Source organism: Triticum aestivum, chromosome 3A (genome assembly GCF_018294505.1).
Source record: "Triticum aestivum cultivar Chinese Spring chromosome 3A, IWGSC CS RefSeq v2.1, whole genome shotgun sequence".
NCBI lineage: Eukaryota > Viridiplantae > Streptophyta > Magnoliopsida > Poales > Poaceae > Triticum > Triticum aestivum.
The window spans coordinates 27635145-27660694 of NC_057800.1; positions in this window are offsets into that span (position 1 = coordinate 27635145).

Here is a 25550-nt window from a genome sequence, read left to right on the forward strand (position 1 = left end):
GCCCTCATACATGCCGTACGGTGTTGTGGCATGTCCGAAGAGGCGGCACGCGTCTCCGGGGTGTGGCCCCCCTCACGGATGGCGCCGCCACCGGCACCTGGAGGGGGAAACGGACGCGTCGGGTCTACACAGAGGGGATGTAGCTGTGGGTTTGGCCCGGATGTTGCTCCTAGGTGTCCCTTTGGGCTGACCTGGCACAACCTGGTGGAGAGGTCCACTGGTCAAAGCCCGTCCACGGAAAGTCAAAGTGCTAGATCTCGTGGTCAACCGCTCCAGGGTTAGGTGGGACGGGGGCCCTGGGAGGGTAGCAATGCCACCGGAGCGTCGCACCGGCCCCTCATACATGCAGGGTGGTGTTGTGGCATGTCCGAAGAGGCGGCACGCGTCTCCGGGACGTGGCCCCCTCACGGACGGCGGCGCCGCCGGCACCTGGAGGGGGGAAACGGACGCGTCGGGTCTACACGGAGGGGATGTAGCTGTGGGTTTGGCCCGGATGTTGCTCCTAGGTGTCCCTTTGTGCTGACCTGACACAACCGCGTGGAGAGGTCCACTGTTCAAAGCCCGTCCGTGGGAAGTCAAAGGGCTAGATATCGTGGTCAACCGCTCCAGGGTTAGGCCGAACGGGGGCCCTGGGGGGGGGGGTGGCAATGCCACCGGAGCGTCGCACCGGCCCGTCATACATGCGGGATGGTGCGGTGGCATGTCCGAAGAGGTGGCACGCGTGTCCGGGGTTTGGCGCCCCTCACGGACGGCGCCACCGCCGGCACCTGGAGGGGGAAACGGACGCGTCGGGTCTACACGGAGGGGATCTTGCTGTGGGTCTGGCCCGGATGTTGCTCCAAAGTGTTCCTATGGGCTGACCTAACACAACCGGGTGGAGAGGTCCACTGGTCAAAGCCCGTCCGTGCAAAGTCAAAGCCCGACCGCCGCCGACACCTGGAGGGGGGAAACGGACGTGTCGGGTCTACACGGAGGGGATGTAGCTGTCGGTTTGGCCCGGATGTTGCTTCCAGGTGTCCCTCTGAGCTGACCTGACACAACCGGGTGGAGAGGCCCACTGTTCAAAGCCCGTACGTGGAAAGTGAAAGGGCTAGATCTCGTGGTCAACCGCTCCAGGGTTAGGCGGGACGGGGGCCCTAGGGGGGGGGGGGGTAGCAATGCCACCGGAGCGTCGCACCGGCCCCTCATACATGCGGGGTGGTGTTGTGGCATGTCCGAAGAGGCGGCACGCGTCTCCGGGACGTGGCCCCCCTCACGGACGGCGCCGCCGCCGGCACGTGGAGGGGGGAAACGGACGCGTCGGGTCTACATGGAGGGGATGTAGCTGTGGTTTGGCCCGGATGTTGCTCCCAGGTGTCCCCGCACGAAGCATCTCCCTCCGACGGACTTGGATCCGCCGCCGCCCCTACCCCACCCCCCGTCGACGACCCCCTCCCCCTTCAGTCACCTGACCTACTAAGCTCCAGATCAAGCACGCGAGGCGGCGGCCATGCGCTCCTAGAGCCGCGACCAGGCCACAGCCTCGGCGGATGAAGCTGCTCGAGTTCGGCGCCTCCCCTCCCCTCCCCTATGTGTGGTTCCGGGAGAGGAGAGGGCCGAGCGGCGTTAAAACATAAAAAACATGAAAAAGGAAAAATATAACTATAAAAAACATCAAAAAATTTATATGAAATAGAAAAACATAAAGAAGAAAAAATATAAACTATTAAAAACATTAAAAAATAAAAAAATAACTATGCCTACGGCTAAGCCGTCGGCATATGTGCCACGTGGCATCGCTAGATATGCCGACGGCTTAGCCGTCAACATAGTTGCCCTTATCCATCCGCGGTCGCCCCTCCACCACTCATTCCTCGCCGACCCTAGAGCCCGACCCGCGCTGCCGCCGACACTTAGTTTAAAATATGGATGAATTGATGGATATTAGTAAGTCTTGTGTTTGGTCAAGTTAGTGTTAGATGGAAGCAATTCAAGGCACTTGGTTTCTAAAATACTTAATGAAGCTTTTTTTTACAATTTGACATGTTGTTTCATGTTCATTCATAATGTTGTGTCAATGCTTAATGTGAGGTGATGACCTAATTTTTTTTCACTCGGAGTAATTAACAGGATTTGTGGTGTTCCATCTTCTTGGAGTGATCGTCGACGTTGGAGGTGTTGGTCCACGATCGTCCCTCTCCTTTGATCGACTACATCGGAGGGTGAGCAACAATTCCATTACCTCGCCCACTTTTTTTTCCATGTCACTAGATTAAATTTTCACATCAAGTCGCGTAACCTTGGTCTCCCGTCCGAAAGGGTTGCATCGATAAATATGCATCCAATTGCATATTTATCACCGCAGCTCTTTCAGATTGTCCAGCGCTTTCCACGGACAGCCCGAGGATGTGTAGATTGGGTACGTTGTTCATGCTCTACCCCGTTCCGAGACAGGATTTCGGCGGCGCCTCCCTGTTGTTCTCCGGATGCACATTCTCTCGGCATTTTGCTGAGACGTGTATTTGGAGAACAACGGGGAGGTGCTGCCGAAATTTTGTCTCGGAATGGGGTAGAGCATGGACAACGCACTCAATCTACACATTCTCGGGTGGGATTAGGACCCATCTTTACCTATTAGAGATGTAGGTGGATTAAATGTCGTTTCTCGTCAAGCTTGTAAAAAATAAAATATTGGTGTGAGTAATTTAAATGAATCCTTAATTTTGTTGTGTGGCTTCCAATAAAGCAGATATGGCAGATAATCAGTGGATGTATAGTGGGTTTTTTCATCGGAATCAAGTAACAACAGAGTGGGTCGAGAAAACTGATGTGTTTTTGAAAGAGATATTCCGTAGTCCAATGAGGGTGGTGCCAGAATGCCCGTGTGCCAAATGTAAGAGACGTATCCGCAGAGATAAGAGGGAGATGACTAAGCACCTTCGCACACATGGATTTATGCCCAACTTTAATATGCCGATAAACTTTGCCCAGCGGGACCGTGGTAGAGTGGATGTGATACGACAACGCGTCGCTGGTTATGAGGATGATGGGGTTAGATACATGCTAGATGATGTCTTTGCTGCACAGCCGACACCTCTGTCACATTCAGCCAATGAACCGGAGGAGCTGGAGGAAACCGCAAAGGCCTTCCTGGAAATCTTGGCCTCGTCAAAGAAACCTCTCTATGAGGGTGCCAAGCTGTCTGTGCTGGATGCCATCTCGCAACTGATGGCAGTCAAGGCTGAGTACGGCTGTAGCCGAGGTTGCTTCGAAGCATTTCTGGGAGTATGGGCTAATAGCCTGCCTGAGGGCCATGAACTGCCGAAAACCATGTAAGCTACAAAGAAAATCATGAAGGCGCTCTCCATGGACTATGAGAAAATACATGTTTGTCCAAAGAATTGCCTTTTGTTTAGGCATGAGTATGCAGATGACAAGTACTGTAGGAAGTGCAGTTCCTCTCGGTATATTGAGGTGGTCGATAAGCATGGTCAGAAGGAGCAGCTAAAAATCCCTATGAAGGTTCTTCAGTATCTTGATTTTATAAAAAGACTGCAGCGCCTTTTCGTCACTGAGGAGTCTGCCAAAATGATGAAGTGGCACAAGGAAGGGAAAAGGTACAATCCAAAAAGAATTGTACATCCATCAGAAGGTGAAGCATGGAAGTCATTCGATATAGAGTACCCGGAGGAAGCAGCCGAGCCTGGGAATGTCAGAATTGCTATAACAGGTGATGGGTTCAATCCATATGGTATGTCGTCTAATCCATACATCTGCTGGCCCATATTTGTTATTCCACTCAATCTCCCTCCCGGCGCCATAATGCAATGCAAGACCATGTTCCCGTCGCTTATAGTTCCGGGGCCTGAATATCCGGGGAAGAATTTGAGTGTGTTTATGCAGCCGTTGGTGGATGATTTGCACCATTCTTGGTACTTCCCGAGGTTGACATACGACCGGCATCTGCAGAAAAATTTCTTGATAAAAGTTTGGCTACAATATTGCATGCATGACTTTCCCGGCTATGCCCTGTTCTGCGGATGGTGTACAAGTGGAAAGATGCCTTGCCCAGTGTGCATGCAGGCCTTGATTTTCATTTGGCTGAAGAAGGGTGGCAAGTATGTTTCCTTTGACCTACATCGACAGTTCCTCCCTCCAGACCATCCTGATAGGGAAGACAAGAAGAAATTCACAAAAGGCAAAGTTGTCCACGAAGTAAACGAGATTCCAACTTTTTGTGGTGCGGATGTTCTTGCTCAGCTGAGAGCTCTTAAGCCTGCCGGTGAAGGCAAAGGCAAAGGCAAAGGCAAAGGCAAAGCCACAGGCGAAGACGAGGGCGAGGGCAAAGGAAAAGGTAAAGGGAAAAAATGTTTTGAAGGATATGGTGAGACGCACAACTGGACTCACATTACCCCCTTCACGCAGCTTCCCTATTTCAAGGACCTCAAACTTCCATACAACATCGACGTGATGCACACCGAAAAGAATGTCGCAGAGTCCCTTTTTCACACGATCCTCAACATTCCTGATAAGACAAAGGATAATGTTAATGCTAGAGTTGATCAATAGAATATTTGTGATAGACCACGTCTACACATGCAGCCTCCCACAGGCAGTCGAAAATCTTGGATGGAGGCATTCAAGTGGCTGAAATACGTCGTGAAGTTCAATGATGGTTATGCGTCGAATATAAGTAAGGGGGTCAATCTTTCAACGGGCAGAGTGACCGGGCTCAAGAGTCATGACTATCATGTATGGATTGAGCGGATTATGCTGGTGATGGTTCGGGCTATGTTCCCGAGCGTGTCTGGCGTGTGCTTGCGGAGTTAAGCCATTTCTTCCGCACGCTTTGTGCTAAAGAAGTATGTCCTGAGAAGATAAAAGAAATGCATAAGAATGCGTCGGAGTTGATATGCAAGCTAGAGAAGATCTTCCCGCCAGGCTTCTTTACTCCGATGACACATCTCATTTTGCACCTCGCGAACGAGGTATTGTTGGGGGGCCCTGTGCAGAATCGTTGGCAGTACGGCCTTGAGAGACAGAACAAGCATCTGAGACAGAAATGTGGAAACAAAGCTAAGATTGAAGCTTCCATAGCTGAGGCGGTTATCCTAGAGGAGGTGGCAGACCTCAGGACAACCTACTATCCGGATCATGTTCCCACGTTGCACAATAAGGTGTCTCGATACAATACAGAAGAACCCAAGTATAAACCCAAGTTTCCTCTATTCGTCGGGCAAGGTGGCAGGGCTGGATGCTCGACACCTTATCTCATGCCATGAGATGAGTGGGAGGATGTCATGTTCTATATCTTGCACAACATCAAGGAAGTTGAGGATGAGTGGATGAGGTAATACCTTTTTACCATTCTTTTAGTCAATTCGTTATGTTCACTTTGCCTAGTTCTTATACCACTTTTCTTATTGTAGTCGATTCGTTGAAGAAGAGTGGACGGTAATGCTGCCTCCGACTGAAACGGAGGCACTTGCTCTTCTCCGAAAGGGTACTGATGGAAGGAAAAATTTTGTTGCGTGGTTCATGGAGAAAGTAATTTTTCACACTTCACTATTACCTATTTAAATTAAACTCATGCACCCTATAATTTCATTAAACTCATGCACCCTATAATTTCAATTAAACTTGTAGGGAAATGATCCAACTGAATCAATGGATGAAGAATTGAGATGGGTTTCCATGGGTTTTGACCCTGCCGTCATGACATGCCAAAAGTATGATGTGAATGGGTATCGCTTCCATATAGAGGAGCACCAGAACAGTCGGCCTGATCCCAAAACCATAAATACTGGAGTCTTCACTGAAGGAGATAATAAAGTAGATTACTACGGAAGGGTAGGAAAAATATACGAGCTTACATTCAAACGTGGCCACGAACACCTAAGTCTCACTATGTTCAAATGCCGATGGTTCGACCCCAAAAAGGGTCTGAGACATATGCCTTCTGTTGGTTTAGTTGAAGTTAAACCATCAACCGTCTATGCCGGAGCTGATCTCTTTATCGCCGCTACCCAGGCCACACAAGTATATTATCTGCCTTACCCATGTCAGAAAGAGTACCTAAAGGGTTGGGAAGTTGTGTTCAAGGTGTCGCCAGATGGTAAGCTACCGGACCCGAACGATGATGATTACTACAACATAAACCCCATGACATATGAGGGAGTGTTCTATCAAGAGGAACATGATGACGTGGTCGGAAACAACGAGGATGATGACTTGGGTTATGTTGACCTGGACCCAAACGACGACGACGCACGGATTGATGGCGAGGCAGTTGTGAATCAAAGAGACATAATTATGCTTGAAAAGTTAAATGAAGACGCTGATGATGAGGAAGAGCCTCCACCTCCGTCAGACAACGAAGAAGATATGCGTGATAGTGATGATGAGACCGGTTCACAAATAGATTACAATAGTGATGATTCATATGGGTTCTAGAAAATGTACGTTCTTTTAATGATCATTACAATAGTATGCTTAATGTGCTCTTCTGTTATTAATGTTTTTCCTGTATGCTTGTTTATTTGATATCCTTACTAATTGTTTATTCTCTTCTCAATGCAGGTTTGCTAATCATGGGCAAGTCCAGCGGCGCCAGTTTCCTCAGAAAATTCAAAGGACTTACTCGGAGTGGACGAGCCCACAAGGTTCCCTCCCGACTACGCGAGGATGACACCTCACAGGGAGGTGGAGGGGTCGGGGGAGGAGACCCTAGAGGAGGAGGCGGTGGGGGAAGAGCCCCTAGAGGAGGAGGCGATGGGGGGAGAGGTAGCCGGAGCAAAAAACTCCGGGCCGTGTCCGAAATAGGAGGGTCTTCTTCGATGCCCTCCTATACAGAGGCACCTTCTGACTCTGAGGAGGAGGAGTATGTTCCTGATGGTGAGGAGGAGGAGGGCGAGGAGGAGGAGGCCGAGGAGGAGGGTGAGGAGGAGGGCGAGGAGGGTGGTGGAGGGGAGGTTGATCCCGAGTTGTGGGGTGACTTGCCACCTGGTGCTCCGCAGGGGTGGCTGCGTGGTAATGCCGGACTACCTACACCACCTTCTATCGAGGCGCACAAGTGGCTCATTGAACCTGCGGGGACAGAGTAAGTGCCTCTTAATCATATTTTCAACACATGACAATATTTTCTTATTGTACACATGGCAATCCTTTGATTCTTTTGCAGAAACTGGATCCTTCGCGGAAAGGGTCGTAAACCGAACAACCTTATCACTGTCCTGTTGAAGGAGTTTTAGCCTGGCCTATTCTGGCCGCGGCCAGACAAGGACCCGCAGCTGCGGGTTTTGGCCACGAGTTGGGCCCACTACGAGGCTTGCAGCAACGCGAAGTACGGAACGGCCGCTAAGGCCGTGATCACCAAATTTTGGGTAAGTTCTCTTCTGAATCACTTGTCTTCAGTTTCGTTCATAGTTTATCATTGAATCACTCAACTCATGCCTTGTTTGCTTCTGGTTTATGCATGATTGCAGCAACTCTATAGAGTTCTTGACGAGCACAAGGCCAGAGCCGACGTAGTCTTGCTTGCGGCTGCGAAGAAGAAAGCTCGTCAGTTGTAGTATGAGGTGCGCTGGGTTGCCGTCTCGCAGTACTACCACATCTACCTGCAATAAAAGATGACCAAAACTCAAGCGCAGAGGCAACGACTTACCTTGAACAGGGAGCAGTTCATGATGGTAACTATTACTAACTTATCATTGTTTCAAGCAGTCAACTATATGTTTCGTGCTCACATGTCATGCTTCCAAAATTTGCATAGGTTGTTCCTCATTGGTGCTATGGAAGGCATGATGGATAGGCGAGTTTGGTGGATAGGTGGCTCGGCGACGATGCAGAGTTTGCTGCCAAGAGCATCAAGGCCCGGGCTAACCATGGAAAAGACGGGACACGCGGCCAAGGAAACAGGAACCACTGGGGCTTCAAGGCCATGAAGGTATATCTATATGCATGATGCATTTTTGTTCTTCTTTACCGTCATGTTCTTATGTATGGCTAACTTCTGTTTGACGTTCCAGCAGGACAAGTTGAAGAGGCCGCTCTCAGACATTGAGTCGTGGAATCTGGCCCGCAAGCGGAGTCATCCCAAGGAGGGCAAGAGCCAGTACTACGGCAAGACCAACAAGCACCTGGAGTCTTACACTCAGCACTATCAGAAGTTGCATCCGGATTTTCCTGTTCCTGAGGTCGCCCAGTCTCAGATCGACGACACGGCGGTGGTGGCCATCCAGGGGAAGTCACATGGCCGGTATCCGTGTTTCGATGGCTTGATAACTCCTTCGATCTCGTACACACGGCTTCGATCTACCAACCCGAGCCAGTTAGAGAGTACGGGGCGTTCACAGACTCCCTTAGCCCACCAGCATGCTGTAAGTACTTCCCCTTTATCTTTTTCTCTCTAGCATTCTCAGTTCATTTTCAGCATTGCTCACTTAGAAACAACCTAAATTATGTAGGCATATAAGGCCTTTGTCGAGCATAGGAATCTCGAGGTGCGAGAGTACTTGCAACGAGTGAAGGCAAATGATGATTACAACCGTCAGATGATGGTGGTTAGTTTTGCCCTCTTAAAACCAAGCTAAATTTTTACACTTTCATTCCTTCTGACCTTCTAGTTTGCTTGTTTAACTAACATCCAGGATATGTTGGCGTCTTGGAGTAACTGCACGGATCCACCACAAATGGGACCCCCACCACCACCTGCGGGAGAACCCCCACACGTGCCCACGTTCGATGAATGGGTGACACTAGGCAGTGATAGTCCGGTTAGTACATTTGCCTAACTACTGACAAACTAGTTCTCGTTCATTCAACACTATCATATCATATTTACCGTTAGAATCTTCTCTCAAACATGTAGGGGACCAGTGGCTCGACTCCTGCTCCGTCGACCCCAGTCACTCCGATCTTCTAGAGTGATGGTGGTCGCGGTGGCGGTTTTGGCGGAGGTGGTCTTAGCGGTGGTGGTCTTGGTAGTGGTGCTTTTGGCGGAGGTGGTCTTGTTTGATGTCATGATGATTCCGTGCATGTGGCCGTCGTGCCATGCCTTTTATGTTGCTACTTTTATTATGTTCCATGTCTTGCACTAGTTTTATGTTCATGAACTTTCGCCGGTGATGATCTTTAGATGATGATGATGAACTTGAGTATGTTTAGATGATGATGATGAACTTGAGTATGTTTAGATGATAAACTGTCATATTTTTGCATAATTCTATATTATTCTGCTTTGAAATGCTGTCAAATGAATTGAAAAAGAGAAAACAGAGAAAAAAAACTATGCCTATGGCAAAGCCGTCGGCATATATAAGCCCAGGAGATACCAGGACGCGCCACGTGGCAGAGATATGCCGACGGCAAAGCTGTCGGCATAGTTTTCGGTCTATGCCGACGGCTTTGCCGTAGGCATATCTCTGCTGCCAGGAGAAACCAGGGGCCGACACGTGGCAGAACTATGCCTACGGCAAAGCAGACCTGCCACCAGGAGGCACCACCGGGTGCCACGTGGCAGAGGTATGCCGATGGTTTGGCCGTCGACATAGATTGAAATCTATGCCGACGGCCAAGCCGTCGACATACCTCATCTATGCCGACGGCCAAACCGTCGGCATACCTCTGCCACGTGCAATTCCACGATTCGCCCGCGCTTTTGACGGCGCCGTCCGTTGCCGTCAGACGGAAAACAGTGCCGACGGCTATACTATGCCGACGGCTGACGCCGGGCCGTCGGCATAGGCGCCTATGCCGACGGCTATACTACGCCGACGGTCTGACAAGACTACGCTGACGTGATCTACGCCGACGGGTCTATGCCGACGGCAGCCGTAGGCATAGATCTATGCCGACAGCATAAGACCTATGCCGACGGCCCTGGGCCATAGGCATAGTCCGCGAGTCCGGTAGTGCTCCTCCGGCGCGCCGGCGTTGGTCAGCGTCAAGCCAGAGCCGTCCGAGACGCCGCTCGGTAGGCGCACCCGCGGCGCCGGCCTCGTCATCAATGGCGGCGGCCGTGGCTCCTCTTCATCGGCCCCTCCTCGCCTGGTCAAGCCGAAGAGGAGCCAGGGCTGGCGACGGTGAAGCCGGAGCCGGGGCTCGCCGCCGTGAAGCCGGAGCCTGCTCTCGCTGAGGAGGCCGACGAAGAAGAGGCCGCCTTGAAGTGGGTGCGCGAGGACTACGCGCCCTGGAGGAGATCGCCGAACGCCGCCGCCGTGAAGCAACGCGCCGGGGCGAGGGGTCGAGCAGCGGCGCCGGCCATATCAAGGAGGAGAAGCAGGAGGACGACGCCGGCGACGACTACGCCCTGCTCAGCGCCTACTTCGGCCCGTAGTTTAGGGTTTTTCCGTCCATTTTATTCGTATAAAAAATGTCTAAATTTCATCGAAATATGCCGTGTTTGTTGAAATTTGGCCGTGTTTGCTGAAATTTGACCGAACTGTGGGGACGTTTGGGGCCCGACCTGGAGGCGACGGCTCGGGACGTGCTCACCCCCACGCCGAAAAAAACACCGGCTCGTCCCCAAACGGCGATTTTCAGCACGTCTTAGAAGTGCAACGGCGGGAGATGCTCTCAGTGTGAAGTCCGTGCGTGCCGTTCAGACCACTGTTAATCAGTTGTCACTGTCAACCTTAGTCGATTGCCCACAAGCAAAGTAATTACTACTAATAACTTTCTTGTTCATCTGTCAAAGCAATTAATTTGTTTGTTCATCTCGTGGCCGCCGGAAAGGCTTAGTTAATACTACTAATTGATTGTGGTCATCAACCGGAGCACAGCGATCTGCCCCTTGCAGTCTCCAAGAAGGCACCACTTTTATATGGATCCAGACATCTAGTTCTTGATTATAAGCTCGGAAAATACCCAATAGTTCCTGGTTGTATATGCATCCTATATGGGGATTTTTTAAAAATATTTTTATAAAAAGTCAAAATAGGTAAGAACTATTTTGACAATACACTTGACTTACTTTTGCACTAGTATATAATTTTCATGAAAAAAGACAAAAGTTGACCTCACAGCAAAAAAGACAAAATTTATTTGCTATTATAGGTCACTATTCACACTATTTTAGCCAAAAATTTGTCTTTTTTAAAGAAGTCAAAGGGATATTTTCTTTTTGTGGATTTTTTCTTACGGGTACAATAGAAGGTCAAGTTTATTTCAAAAATATTTTCAGGAATTTTTGACTTTTTGTTGAATTACTATTTTTTTTTCTCATATAGGGTGTATATGTTCCCATAGACCACAAATCCTCCTCCTTATAAGCTCGCACTATACTAGACTAGCCATAATGGGTAGTAACGTAGACTGGTAACATGCATATGTTACTAGTCTATGTTACTACCTCTATAGTGGGGAGTAACATATATGTGGTAACACACAACACTTTATTTATTAGGCTATACTCATTTTGCCTTGATATGTGTGATGTTACTCATACTATTAGTAACTAGCTATGTTACCACTTTTCTTTTCTTTTTTTCATTTATTGCTTGCCACATCATCCATTTTATCTAGATATGTGTGATGTTACTATCTATGTTACTCCCACTGTGGATAGTCTTAGTACTATGTGTGCGAAAACTACATCAATATATGTGGAGTACATTGTAGGCGGCCTCGATCATTGATGGCATGAGGCAGCAAAACTTCGCTAATTTCCTCCGCCTCTGCGTCGCAGCATGTGCTTGCACAAATTATAATCAGTAAGTACAGATGTAGGTTTAGGCTAGCCTCGTGCACATGCAATAGGCACAACATTATTTTCCATGAACTGTGGGTAGACGGCCTATACTAGTGTTTTTAACTTGATACAAGATCGGAGGGTTGTGGATTGTGTGAGTGGCCAGAGGCATCGGGTGATCAGCCAAGGAAGATATATGTGGAAATTTCTGGCAGTTCGTCATCAAAGCATGTGATTCCCACTCCATGTTAGAGTGTCTTGAAGTTGATTTGTATAATTAAGAAGTCTTTATGTCTTCATCATGGTGGTTGAATCTTTTCAAAAGCAATACTCGCCGCATCGCTCGGCAAGGTCACGAGCGCCCTTCGAAAGTTCACCATTTATCTCCTGAAGCAGTTGGAGATAACACGTTAAATGGGCCATATATTACTTGCTTTCATAAAAGCAAAGATTTTGTGGTCTTACACATTAGAGGAAACATTTATAAATTGTTTATGGCGATTTATTGAATGGTTCTCCCTCATTCTCGGGGATTACTTATGTTACAAATTACAGAGATAAAATTCACATCAGATGACCATCCACACAATTGCTTTGAGCTCAGTTAAGGAAACAGAAGAAAAGGAGGTAATATTTCTCTTGCTCCACAAGACTTTACATGTTCAACATTTCGGTTCCAGCACAAATAAAATATAGGCAATGCGATCAATATATGGTTAAAGCAGGCCCTCGGCATTGGAATCAATCGGTACCAAATTATCAATATAGGGTTTCAGTGAACTGCTACACTATGGACTTGGAGACCATCTGAGTATTTATGATGGAATCAGTTTGGCATTGGGGTAGACTGTTCCCACGCTTTAGTAGAATTTGGGATCAGCCTCATACTCTGCCACAAACCAATGGCGAAGCGAAATGTTACATTTGGCAACACTATGTGCCTACATTGTTGGTGACCTTAAAATATAAGGTCCCTCCCAATGCTCTACCCTGTACAGATGCTAAGCCTGCCACATAGGCAATAATCATACGTGGCATGTTAGTTAAAGATGAGAGAGAGAGAGAGAGAGCAGATCGGTAACCCCACGAAGAAATGAAGCCAGGCGCACAAACCTAGGCAGAACGCAGTTAATACGATCCCGTGTGCAGCGCTGCTCCTTTCCCCTTCTTCTCCCCGCGAATGACCAGGCCATGAGTTACTCAAATACCCAAGATACTCATCCCTTGACAATTAAAATGGGACATTTCAATATTTTAGTGGGGCGGGCGTGCCATCGCGGCTCCTCCATGAGGACCATGACAGAGAAGAGGATGATGAGGACATGATAGAGAGGGAGCGGGAGACTTGCCGTGATCCCATGCGGCAAGTGCCAGATGAACACGAAACTCTTCGGTCTCGCGACTCTTGAGCGGGCTGCATCTAACGATGCGACCTACTTGTAGCCAGCCAAGGGGATGGCAGTATCGGGGAGGACGAGGGTCTCGGTGGCGTGGATGAGGCAATCACATGGTGGTCGCCGTGGCGATGCCATCACGTGGGGCCGAATAATTCCCATCGAAGGAATCCAACGTGGTCCACTTGTCAGTGAGACCGGGGGCTGCTGACGTCACTGCACATGCACATTCGGCTACCGTCGTGTAGTCGTGAAATGAGCGAGATGACCGCCGTCTTGCCAATGAGCACGCACATGATGGAGCATCTTCATCACATGTCTTAGCTTCCCTCTCTAACTTCTTTCGTCTAGATTTATTATGCCCCCTCTTCTTTTGGGTCAAAATTTTACCATAATTTCAACTAATAAAATACATATTATATGACACAAAATTATACCATGCAAAGCCTCTTTCAAATACAAATATAATAGTATGCTTATTGTAGTATATATCTCATATTTTGGAAGTTATACAGGTGGTCAAACTTTGCCCCAAAATAAAAGGGGGGGGGGGGGATTAAACCCGGATGGTGACTAGAAAAAGTCTTCCTCCCTTAGATCTCCACCGGCGAGCCCATGGATTCATCTTCCTTCTGCCTGCTGCTTCGGTCGCCAGTGGCTAGTGGCTAGTAGAGGAATCCTGGCACCTCGTGGTTTGCTAGAAGAGATAGGGCAACACTTGGGTGAATGGTGAGCTTCATCTTTGAGTCGATCTCTCAAGAACTGATCTTCCTAACCGTTCATCGGAACGGATTAGACAGAGCTCTAGCGTAGATTCCTGGTAGCTCATCAGGCAGTGAGGTTAGGGCTGGGATTCTCAATGTGCGTATGTGGCATCGAGATTTAGTGTGAGGTTCTTTGGATCGATTCAATGGTTCAACTGTGATGGACTGTGATCCTCTGAAGCATGTGCACAAAGACTTCCTGGCTATCATCGGTAAGGTCAGGCTCACTTTGGTATGGGAGCTGCAACAGTGACATGTCGACAACATGTTTTCATGGCGGAAGTGGTCGTTTAGTAATTCAATGATCATAATATAATTTTTACTATGTTTGAGATACTTTATACTTCTGATAAACTTTTATAATAAATCCGAGTCTTTTCTTCGGAAAAGAACCCAGATGTGCAGTGCCAAGTCTGTACCCTCTCAACCACTGTTACTCATTTGTCACTGCCAAACGAGTTGATTGGTATCAATCATTTGCGTGTTCATATTGGCCAGTTGTTAATCATGTTCGTTTATCAGACAACTTTTGGTGGAATCTCAGAGGCCAGGTGTTAATCTAGTTTCCGCCGAGTTTCAATCGGGCAGTGTCCTTCCGCCACCCGGACGAAGAGAGTGGTACGTGGCTGCTTTTGGTTTGTCATGCACATGTCTGGATTCACGCAGGGGCAGAACCCTGTTTATTTGGTTCCGGTTGGCGGAAAAACAAACGCCTAGATCGATCGTTGGATGGATATAGGACCGGAATGATAAAACACGTCCGGACTGCGTAGTTGAAACGAAAAGAGAGAGGATTCAGGTCCGCTTTGCAGATGCCTTTATTTAAAGGGTTGTTGCATTGTCATCATTTGGAGCAACGATCTGCCCCTCGCGGAGGCAACTTTGCAGAACTAGTCGATGATAGGCACGCACTGTAGTACCTTGTGCGTGAAAACTACATCTACGCATGGTCAATGGGTAGGTCCGGCAACAAAAGGTTTAAAGAGCAGCAGGTGCCTTGCAAAGACTGGAAGTAGAGAATATAGAGCAACTTCAACACCCGTCGACCCAAACGGACGGTGGTTTTGTCTGTTTTTTATTTGTTTGGATCGGCCCGACAAACACCCATATCCGCTTCGGCGTTTGGTCGGTGCTTGCGTGCAATGCTGGTCCAACCCATTTTTTCAGGTCGCTTGAAAAAAAAACATAACACAAATATTTCAGAAAAAAATAAAAATATTACTTAAACATTAATGCCGGCTACAAAGGCCGGCGAGAGTCCATGACTCCACTTACATTAACTAAAACATAATTACACCTAAAACTACGAGGAGACGCGCTGTCCTAGGCGTTCTCGTCTTCGTCGTCGGGGCCGGTGAGGTCGATGAACATCGGCGCCAGGCCAGTCCAAGGGAATGCCGTCGACCAAGCTCGAGCGATGTCATCCGCCGCGGGCTGTATCGCCGCCGCCGCCGTCTGGGCTGGCCCAGCGCCGGCAAGGCGCGCCTCCTCCTCCTCCACCTCACGCTCCTCCTTCTTCGTGTCGCACTCGAGCATCTCGAGGTACTCATCCTCGTGGCGCTCTTCGGCCAGCCGTTGCTGCCACCACTGCTCGAGATAGGCCTGCTCCTGCACTGGCGTTGCCCGATACCTGACCGGTGGCGCGCTGACCCACTCGTGCAATTGCCCAGTCCACGAGTAGCGTTTGATGGGGGCCGGCTCTGGCTCCGGCTCAGCCTTGACAGGGGACGGCGGGCTCGACTGCGGCACAACACAGTCGCCGGCCGTGGAGAGCGCCATGGCCTCCACCATGCGCGTCTGGTACGCCTCCTCTCCTTGCTTTCATGGAGGACGTGCCTCCTCCTGGTCCTTGTTGGCGGCGGGGAGCCATGGCGAACGTCGCGGACGCCACGCCTCCTGGCCTCCTCATGCTCGAAGGCGAACCACCACTGCCACGCGGGCAAGTCGAACAAGTACATCGGGTCGCGATGCTGCTCCGGCGTCAGCAGCTGCCTCCGGCGCCGCACCTTCTTCGCGTGCGCCCGCAACGACCGCGGCGCGGCTGGCACTGAGATCCTCTCTGGATCCAAGTGCCAGTCGTGTGGTAGCATCACGTCGGGGTTGGGGAGGGGGACGCGGTGCTCCCAGTGCCACTTCGCCTGGTCCACTGGGACGGCGATGCGCTGCCTTGGCTGGCGGGAAGAAGACGTCAGAGGCAGGGGAAGCGTGTGGGAAGGGACGACGGGGGCCTTGCCCTTTCCCTTGCCGGAGAAGAGGCCCATTGCGGTGGCTAGGGTTTGTTAGGCTTTGTCGCCGACGGGCGAGCACAGTGATGACGAGGTGGGGATGGGCCGTTTGGAAGCGGATGAGGACAGCCCCCGACCGCACGCTAGGATTAAAAAAGGCCGACCACCGTCGCTGACGCGTGGGCGCATGGTGGGTGGTCGTCATTAATAAAGCTGAACGTGGTAGTTGGGCGGCCGTCAGGTGAGGATGCGACAGACACCGAGAGGACATGCGGCGAGTCCGCTTCGCGTCAACGCCGATGCATTTCAGCTGCAAATTTGGGTTGTAAATGGGTCCGCGCGGATGCGAACGGACACGTGTTGGGAATGGATCAGCATGTTGGGCCAACTCTTTTCTCCGCGACAATCCAAACGAACCGCGACGGATGAAATGGGGACCTGCGTTGGAGTTGCTTTTTGAGTCAGGGCATCAACTATTTGATGCCCTCAAATATCTATGGACGTGTCCGTAAACATTCGATGAGGCGCTGATTATTCAATGTTATCCCTCACAAGACGGACACCGATTCATGCAACATGCAACGTTGATACATAGTAGTTCTACATTTTTACAATACAAGAGATCACTACAAAGTATTCTAGAAATTCCACTCCTTTATCTCGGAGGTGAGATCAATCACCCTGGAGCCGATGACCTCATCGTTATTGGCAACGGCCCGAATCAACGGCATCTGGACGAACCCACGAGACGGCAGATGAGTGGTAACGGCCTCCTCATTCTCCTCTTTGTCCTTGTCCCCAAGCTTTGCGATGCGGACGACGCAACGTGCATCATTGATGCAGATTTGACGGCGCTCGTGCTTGACCATGCGGGTGCTCTACCTGGACATGTGACCGTTCGGTTCTGGTCGATGACTTTAGGTCTACACAGAGAGTCGCCACAATTGTGATGTCCACGCGCTACACCTCAAGTTGCCCCTCTGCCATGCGTACAAAACTACTTCTTCGCCATCAGCATGTAGAAGAGACTGTTTCTGTGGCATCACAATTGTGCCATCTCCCTCCTCCTTCATCAGCTCATCATCCTTCTAGACCTCCACCAGCGTCATGGGGTCGCCTTCCTCCTCATCCTCATACGCGTCCAAGCTCAGCTCAGAAGAGCTCGGAGGTTGGCCCGCCTCAATGCAGGCCTAGGGCCGGGCATCAGCACGTAGACCTCCATCTTAGTTTTGACACGGCACTCCAGCGTCAACATCTTGTACCAGGTGATTTTTGAACGGGACAATGGTGGCGGCAAACAACCACAAGAACAGGTACAAGCGGTGCTAGCATGGAAGTGTGGGAAAGAACGGGAAAATGGAACGGGTTGAATTTTGGGGAGGAGAAACCTAGCCGGCCTTTAAAGCTAAATTAGGCCCCTGGGGCAGCGCCGCCAGCGGTAGGTAGGGGAGTCGGTGAGCCTCCAAAAATATGAAGTGGAGTACTCCCTCCGTTCCACAATATAGTGCATATAGATTTACTGAAAAGTTAAACTTTACAAACTTTAATCAAGTTTGTAGAGAAAAATATATGCATCTAGAATACCAAATACATATCATTAGATACATCACAAGATGTACTTTCATATTGTATATATTTGGTATTATAAATATAAATAATTTTTTTCTATAAATTTGGTCAAAGTTTATAAAGTTTGACTTTTTAGAAAATCTATATGCACTACATTATGAAACGGAGGGAGTATGAAATAGTGGACGTCATCTGGGTGTTTGTGTAGGGCCAGAGCGTCCAGAGTATGACGTGACGGACATGGGCTTCCCTAGTGCACCCCCATTTGGGCCGGACCAAAGGAACATTCACATTGAAGACATGAAAGTGTCCGAACTGTGCCATCCAAACATAGAGAGGTTTGAGCGTGTGTCTTAGAGATGCCCTTAGAGCATTTACAGCTAAAAATGACAAATATGTGAAGGAAATATGCTCTAGAGGCAATAATAAAGTTATTATTTATTTTTTATATCATGATAAATGTTTATTATTCATGCTAGAATTGTATTAACCGGAAACATAATACATATGTGAATACATAGACAAACAGAGTGTCACTAGTATGCCTCTACTTGACTAGCTCGTTGATCAAAGATGGTTATGTTTCCTAACCATAGACATGAGTTGTCATTTGATTAACGGGATCACATCATTAGGAGAATGATGCGATTGACTTGACCCATTCCGTTAGCTTAGCACTTGATCGTTTAGTTTATTGCTATTGCTTTCTTCATGACTTATACATGTTCCTATGACTATTAGATTATGCAACCCCCGTTTACCGGAGGAACACTTTGTGTGCTACCAAACGTTACAACGTAACTGGGTGATTATAAAGGTGCTCTACAGGTGTCTCCGAAGGTACTTGTTGGGTTGGCGTATTTAAAGATTAGGATTTGTCACTCCGATTGTCGGAGAGATATCTCTGGGCCCACTCGGTAATGCACATCACTTAAAGCCTTGCAAGCATTGCAACTAATGAGTTAGTTGCGGAATGCTGTATTATGGAACGAGTAAAGAGACTTGCCGGTAACGAGATTGAACTAGGTATTGAGATACCGACGATCGAATCTCGGGCAAGTAACATACCGATGACAAAGGGAACAACATATGTTGTTTTGCGGTTTGACCGATAAAGATCTTCGTAGAATATGTAGGAGGCAATATGAGCATCTAGGTTCCGCTATTGGTTATTGACCGGAGACGTGTCTCGGTCATGTCTACATAGTTCTCAAACCCGTAGGGTCCGCACGCTTAAAGTTCGATGACGGTTATATTATGAGTTTATGTGTTTTGATGTACCGAAGGAGTTCGGAGTCCCGGATGAGATCGGGGACATGACGAGGAGTCTCGAAATGGTCGAGACGTAAAGATCGATATATTGGACGACTATATTCGGACATCGATAAGGTTCCGAGTGATTCGGATATTTTCGGAAGTACCGGGGAGTTATGGGAATTCGTATTGGGCCTTAATGGGCCATACGGGAAAGGAGAGAAAGGCCTCACAGGGTGGTCGCACCCCTCCCCATGGGCTGGTCCAAATTGGACTAGGGAGGGGGGGGGGCGCCCCCTTCCTTCCTTCTCCTTTTCCCTTCCCTTTCCTTCCCTCCTACTCCTACTACTTGGAAGGGCTCCTAGTTCTACTAGGAAACGGGGAATCCTACTCCCGGTGGGAGTAGGACTCCCCTAGGGCGCGCCATAGAGAGGCCCGGCCCCTCCCCTCCTCCACTCCTTTAAATACGTGGCAAGGGGCACCCCATAGACACAACAATTGATCATTTGATCTTTTAGCCGTGTGCGGTGCCCCCCTCCATCATAGTCCACCTCGATATTACTGTAGCGGTGCTTAGGCGAAGCCCTGCATTGGTAGAACATCAACATCGTCACCACACCGTCGTGCTGATGAAACTCTCCCTCAACACTTGGCTGGACCGGAGTTCGAGGGACATCATCGGGCTGAACGTGTGCTGAACTCGGAGGTGCCGTACGTTCAGTACTTGATCGGTCGGATAGTGAAGACGTACGACTAGATCAACCGTGTTGTGCTAACGCTTCCGCTTTCAGTCTACGAGGGTACGTGGACAACACTCTCCCCTCTCGTTGCTATGCATCACCATGATCTTGCATGTGCGTAGGAATTTTTTTGAAATTACTACGTTCCCCAACAGTGGCATCCGAGCCAGGTTTTATGCGTTTATGTAATATGCACGAGTAGAACACAAGTGAGTTGTGGGCGATATAAGTCATACTGCTTACCAGCATGTCACACTTTGGTTCGGTGGTATTGTTGGATGAAGCGGCCCGGACCGACATTACGCGTACGCTTACGCGAGACTGGTTTTACCGTCGTGCTATGCACACAGGTGACTAGCGGGTGTCAATTTCTACAACTTTAGTTGAACTGAGTGTGGCTACGCCCGGTCCTTGAGAAGGTTAAAACATCACTAATTAACTTGGCAAACTATCATTGTGGTTTTGATGCGTAGGTAAGAACGGTTCTTGCTCAGCCCGTAGTAGCCACGTGAAACTTGCAACAACAAAGTAGAGGACGTCTAACTTGTTTTTGCAGGGCATGTTGTGATGTGATATGGTCAAGACGTGATGAGATATAAGTTGTTGTATAAGATGATCATGTTTTGTTGAAGTTATCGGCAACTGGCAGAAGCCTTTTGGTTGTCCCTTTATTGCATAAGATGCAAGCGCCAAATAATTGCTTTACTTTATCGCTTTGCGATAGCAATACTTGCAAGAGCAATAGTTGGCGAGACGACCATGTGACGACACATTGATATAGATCAAGATGATGGAGATCATGGTGTCATGCCGGTGACGATGGAAATCATGACGATGCTTTGGAGATGGAGATCAAAGGCACAAGATGATGATGGCCATATCATGTCACGTATTTTGATTGCATGTGATGTTTATCTTTTATACATCTTATTTTGCTTAGTTCGACGGTAGCTTTATAAGATGATCTCTCACTAATTATCAAGGTACAAGTGTTCACCCTGAGTATGCACCGTTGCGAAAGTTCTTCGTGCTGAGACACCACGTGATGATCGGGTGTGATAGGCTCTACGTTCAAATACAACAGGTGCAAAACAGCTGCACACGCGGAATACTCAGGTTAAACTTGACGAGCCTAGCATATAACAGATATGGCCTCGGAACACTGAGACCGAAAGGTCGAGCGTGAATCATATAGTAGATATGATCAACATAGTGATGTTCACCATTGGAACTACACCATCTCACGTGATGATTGGACATGGTTTAGTTGATATGGATCACGTGATCACTTAGAGGATTAAAGGGATGTCTATCTAAGTAGGAGTTCTTAAGTAATATGATTAATTGAACTTAAATTTATCATGAACTTAGTCCTGGTAGTATTAGCATATCTATGTTGTAGATCAATGGCTCGCGTTTAGCTCCCTTGTTTTATTTTTGATATGTTCCTAGAGAAAACTAAGTTGAAAAATGTTAGTAGCAATGATGCGGATTAGATCCATGATCTGAGGTTTATCCTCATTGCTGCACAGAAGAATTATGTCCTTGATGCACCGCTAGGTGACAAACCTATTGCAGGAGCAGATGGAGATGTTATGAACATTTGGCTAGCTCAATATGATGACTACTCGATAGTTTAGTGCACCATGCATAAACGACTTAGAATCGGGACTTCAAAGACGTTTTGAATGTCATGGATCATATGAGATGTTCCAAGAGTTGAAGTTAATATTTCAAGCAAATACCCGAGTTGAGAGATATGAAGTCTCCAACAAGTTCTATAGCTAAAAGATGGAGGAGAATAGCTCAAGCAGTGAGCATGTGCTCAGATTGTCTGGGTACTACAATCGCTTGAATCAAGTGGGAGTTAATCTTTCAGATAAAATAGTGATTGATAGAATTCTCTAGTCACAATCACCAAGTTAGTAGAACTTCGTGACGAACTATAGTATGCAAAGGATGACGAAAACGATTCCCGAACTTTTCATTATGATGAAATCGATGAAGGTAGAAATCAAGAAAGAGCATCAAGTGTTGATGATTAACAAGACCACTAGTTTCAAGAAAAGGGAAGGAAAGGGAACTTCAAGAAGAACAACAAGCAAGTTGCTGCTCAAGTGAAGAAGCCCATGTCTGGACCTAAGCATGATACTAAGTGCTTCTACTACAAAGGGACTGGTCACTGGAAGCAGAACTGCCCCAAGTATTTGGCCGATAAGAAGGATGGCAAAGTGAACAAATGCTATATTTGATATACATGTTATTGATGTGCACTTTACTAGTGCTTATAGCAACCCCTCGGTATTTGATACTGGTTCAGTTGCTAAGAGTAGTAACTCGAAACCGGAGTTGCAGAATGAATAGAGACTAGTTAAGGGTGAAGTGACGATGTGTGTTGGAAGTGGTTCCAAGATTGATATGATCATCATCGTACACTCCCTACACTTTCGGGATTAGTGTTGAACCTAAATAAGTGTTATTTGGTGTTTGCGTTGAGCATGAATATGATTTGATCATGTTTATTGCAATACAGTTATTCATTTAAGTTAGAGAATATTTTTTATTCTATTTACATGAATAAAACCTTCTATGGTTATGCACCCAATGAAAATGGTTTGTTGAATCTCGATCGTAGTGATACACATATTCATAATACTGAAGCCAAAAGATGCAAAGTTAATAATGATAGTGCAACTTATTTGTGGCACTGCCGTTTAGATCATATTGGTGTAAAGCGGATGAAGAAAATCCATGCTGATGGGCTTTTGGAATCACTTGATTATGAATCAGTTGATGCTTGCGAACCATGCCTCATGGGCAAAGATGACTAAGACTCCATTCTCTAGAATGATGGAGCGAGCAACTGACTTATTGGATATAATACATACTGATGCATGAAGTCCAATGAGTGTTGAGGCTCGCGGCAGGTATCGTTATTTTTTTGACCTTCACAGATGATTTGAGCAGATATGGGTATATCTACTTGAAGAAATGTAAGTCTGAAACATTTAAAAAGTTTAAAGAATTTCAGAGTGAAGTGGAAAATCATCGTAACAAGAAAATAAAGTTTCTATGATCTATGGGTATATCTACTCGCGGCAGGTATCGTTATTTTTCTGACCTTCACAGATGATTTGAGTAGATATGGGTATATCTACTTGAAGAAATGTAAGTCTGAAACATTTGAAAAGTTTAAAGAATTCTAGAGTGAAGTGGAAAATCATCGTAACAAGAAAATAAAGTTTCTATGATCTGATCGCAGAGGCGAATATTTGAGTTACGAGTTTGGCCTTCAATTAAAACAATGTGGAATAGTTTCACAAAAACTCATGCCACCTGGAACACCACAGCGTAATGGTGTGTCCGAACGTTGTAACCGTACTTTATTAGATATGGTGCGATCTATGATGTCTCTTACCGATTTACCACTATCATTTTAGGGTTATGCATTAGAGACAGCTACATTCACGTTAAATAGGGCACCATCTAAATCCATTGAGACGACGCCATATGAACTATGGTTTGGCAAGAAACCTAAGCTGTCGTTTCTTAAAGTTTGAGGTTGCAATGCTTATTGAAAAAGTTTCAACCTGATAAGCTCAAACCCAAATCGGAGAAGTGCGTCTTCATAGGATACCCAAAAGAAAATGTTGGGTACACCTTCTATCACAGATCCAAAGGCAAGATATTCATTGCTGAGAATGGATCCTTTCTAGAGAAGGAGTTTCTCTTGAAAGCAATGAGTGGGAGGAAAGTAGAACTTGATGAGGTAACTGTACCTGCTCCCTTATTGGAAAGTAGTTCATCACAGAAATCTGTTCCTGTGACTACTACACCAATTAGTGAGGAAGCCAATGATGATGATCATGTAACTTCAGATCAAGTTACTACCGAACCTCGTAGGTAAACCAGAGTGAGATCCGCACCAGAGTGGTACGGTAATCCTGTTCTGGAGGTCATGTTACTTGACCATGACGAACCTACGAACTATGAGGAAGCGATGATGAGCCCAGATTCCGCAAAATGGCTTAAGGCCATGAAATCTGAGATGGGATCCATGTATGAGAACAAAGTATGGACTTTGATTGACTTGCCCAATGATTAGCGAGCCGTTGAGATTAAATGGATCTTCAAGAGGAAGACAGACGCTGATAGTAGTGTTACTATCTACAAAGCTAGAATTGTCGCAAAAAGGTTTTCGACAAGTTCAATGTATTGACTACGATGAGAGTTTGTCACTCGTATCTATGCTTAAGTCTGTCCGAATCATGTTAGCAATTGCTGCATTTTATGAAATCTGGCAAATGGATAAACAAAACTGCATTCCTTAATGGATTTATTAAAGAAGAATTGTATATGATGCAACCAGAAGGTTTTGTCAATCCTAAAGGTGCTAACAAAATATGCAAGCTCCAGCGATCCATCTATGGATTGGTGCAAGTATCTCGGAGTTGGAATATACACTTTGATAAGTTGATCAAAGCATATAGTTTTATACATACTTACGGTGAAGCCTGTATTTACAATAAAGTGAGTGGGAACACTACATCATTTCTGATAAGTATATGTGAATGACATATTGTTGATTGGAGATAATGTAGAATTATTCTGCAAAGCATAAAGGAGTGTTTGAAAGGAGTTTTTCAAAGAAAGACCTCGGTGAAGCTGCTTACATATTGAGCATCAAGATCTAGATCAAGACGCTTGATAAGTTTTTCAATGAGTACATACCTTGACAAGATTTTGAAGTAGTTCAAAATGGAACAGTCAAAGAAAGAGTTCTTGCCTGTGTTACAAGGTGTGAAACTGAGTAAGACTCAAAGCCCGACCACGACAGAAGATAGAAAGAGAATGAAAGTCATTCCCTATGCCTTGGCCATAGGTTCTATAAAATATGCCATGCTGTGTAGCAGATCTATTGTATACCCTACACTGTTTTTGGCAAGGGAGTACAATATTGATCTAGGAGTAGATCACTGGACAGCGGTCAAAATTATCCTTAGTGGAATAAAGATATGTTTCTCGATTATGGAGGTGACAAAAAGGTTCGTCGTAAAGGGTTACGTCGATGCAAATTTTGACACTGATCCAGATGACTCTAAATATCAATCTGGATACATATTGAAAGTGGGAGCAATTAGCTAGAGTAGCTCCGTGCAAAGCATTGTTGACATAGAAATTCGCAAAATACTTACAGATCTGAATGTGGCAGACCCGTTGACTAAACATCTCTCACAAGCAAAACATGATCGCACCTTAATACTCTTTGGGTGTTAATCACATAGCGATGTGAACTAGATTATTGACTCTAGTAAACCCTTTGGGTGTTGGTCACATGTCGACGTGAACTATGGGTGTTAATCACATGGTGATGTGAACTATTGGTATTAAATCACATGGCGATGTGAACTAGATTATTGACTCTAGTGCAAGTGGGAGACTGAAGGAAATATGCCCTAGAGGCAATAATAAAGTTATTATTTATTTCCTTATATCATGATAAATGTTTATTATTCATGCTAGAATTGTATTAACCGGAAACATAATACATGTGTGAATGCATAGACAAACAGAGTGTCACTAGTATGCCTCTACTTGACTAGCTCGTTGATCAAAGATGGTTATGTTTCCTAACCATAGACATGAGTTGTCATTTGATTAACGAGATCACATCATTAGAAGAATGATGTGATTGACTTGACCTATTCCGTTAGCTTAGCACTTGATCGTTTAGTTTGTTGCTATTGCTTTCTTCATGACTTATACATATTCCCATGACTATGAAATTATGCAACTCCCATTTACCGGAGGAACACTTTGTGCGCTACCAAATGTCACAACGTAACTGGGTGATTATAAAGGTGCTCTACAGGTGCCTCCGAAGGTTCTTGTTGGGTTGGCGTATTTCGAGATTAGGATTTGTCACTCCGATTGTC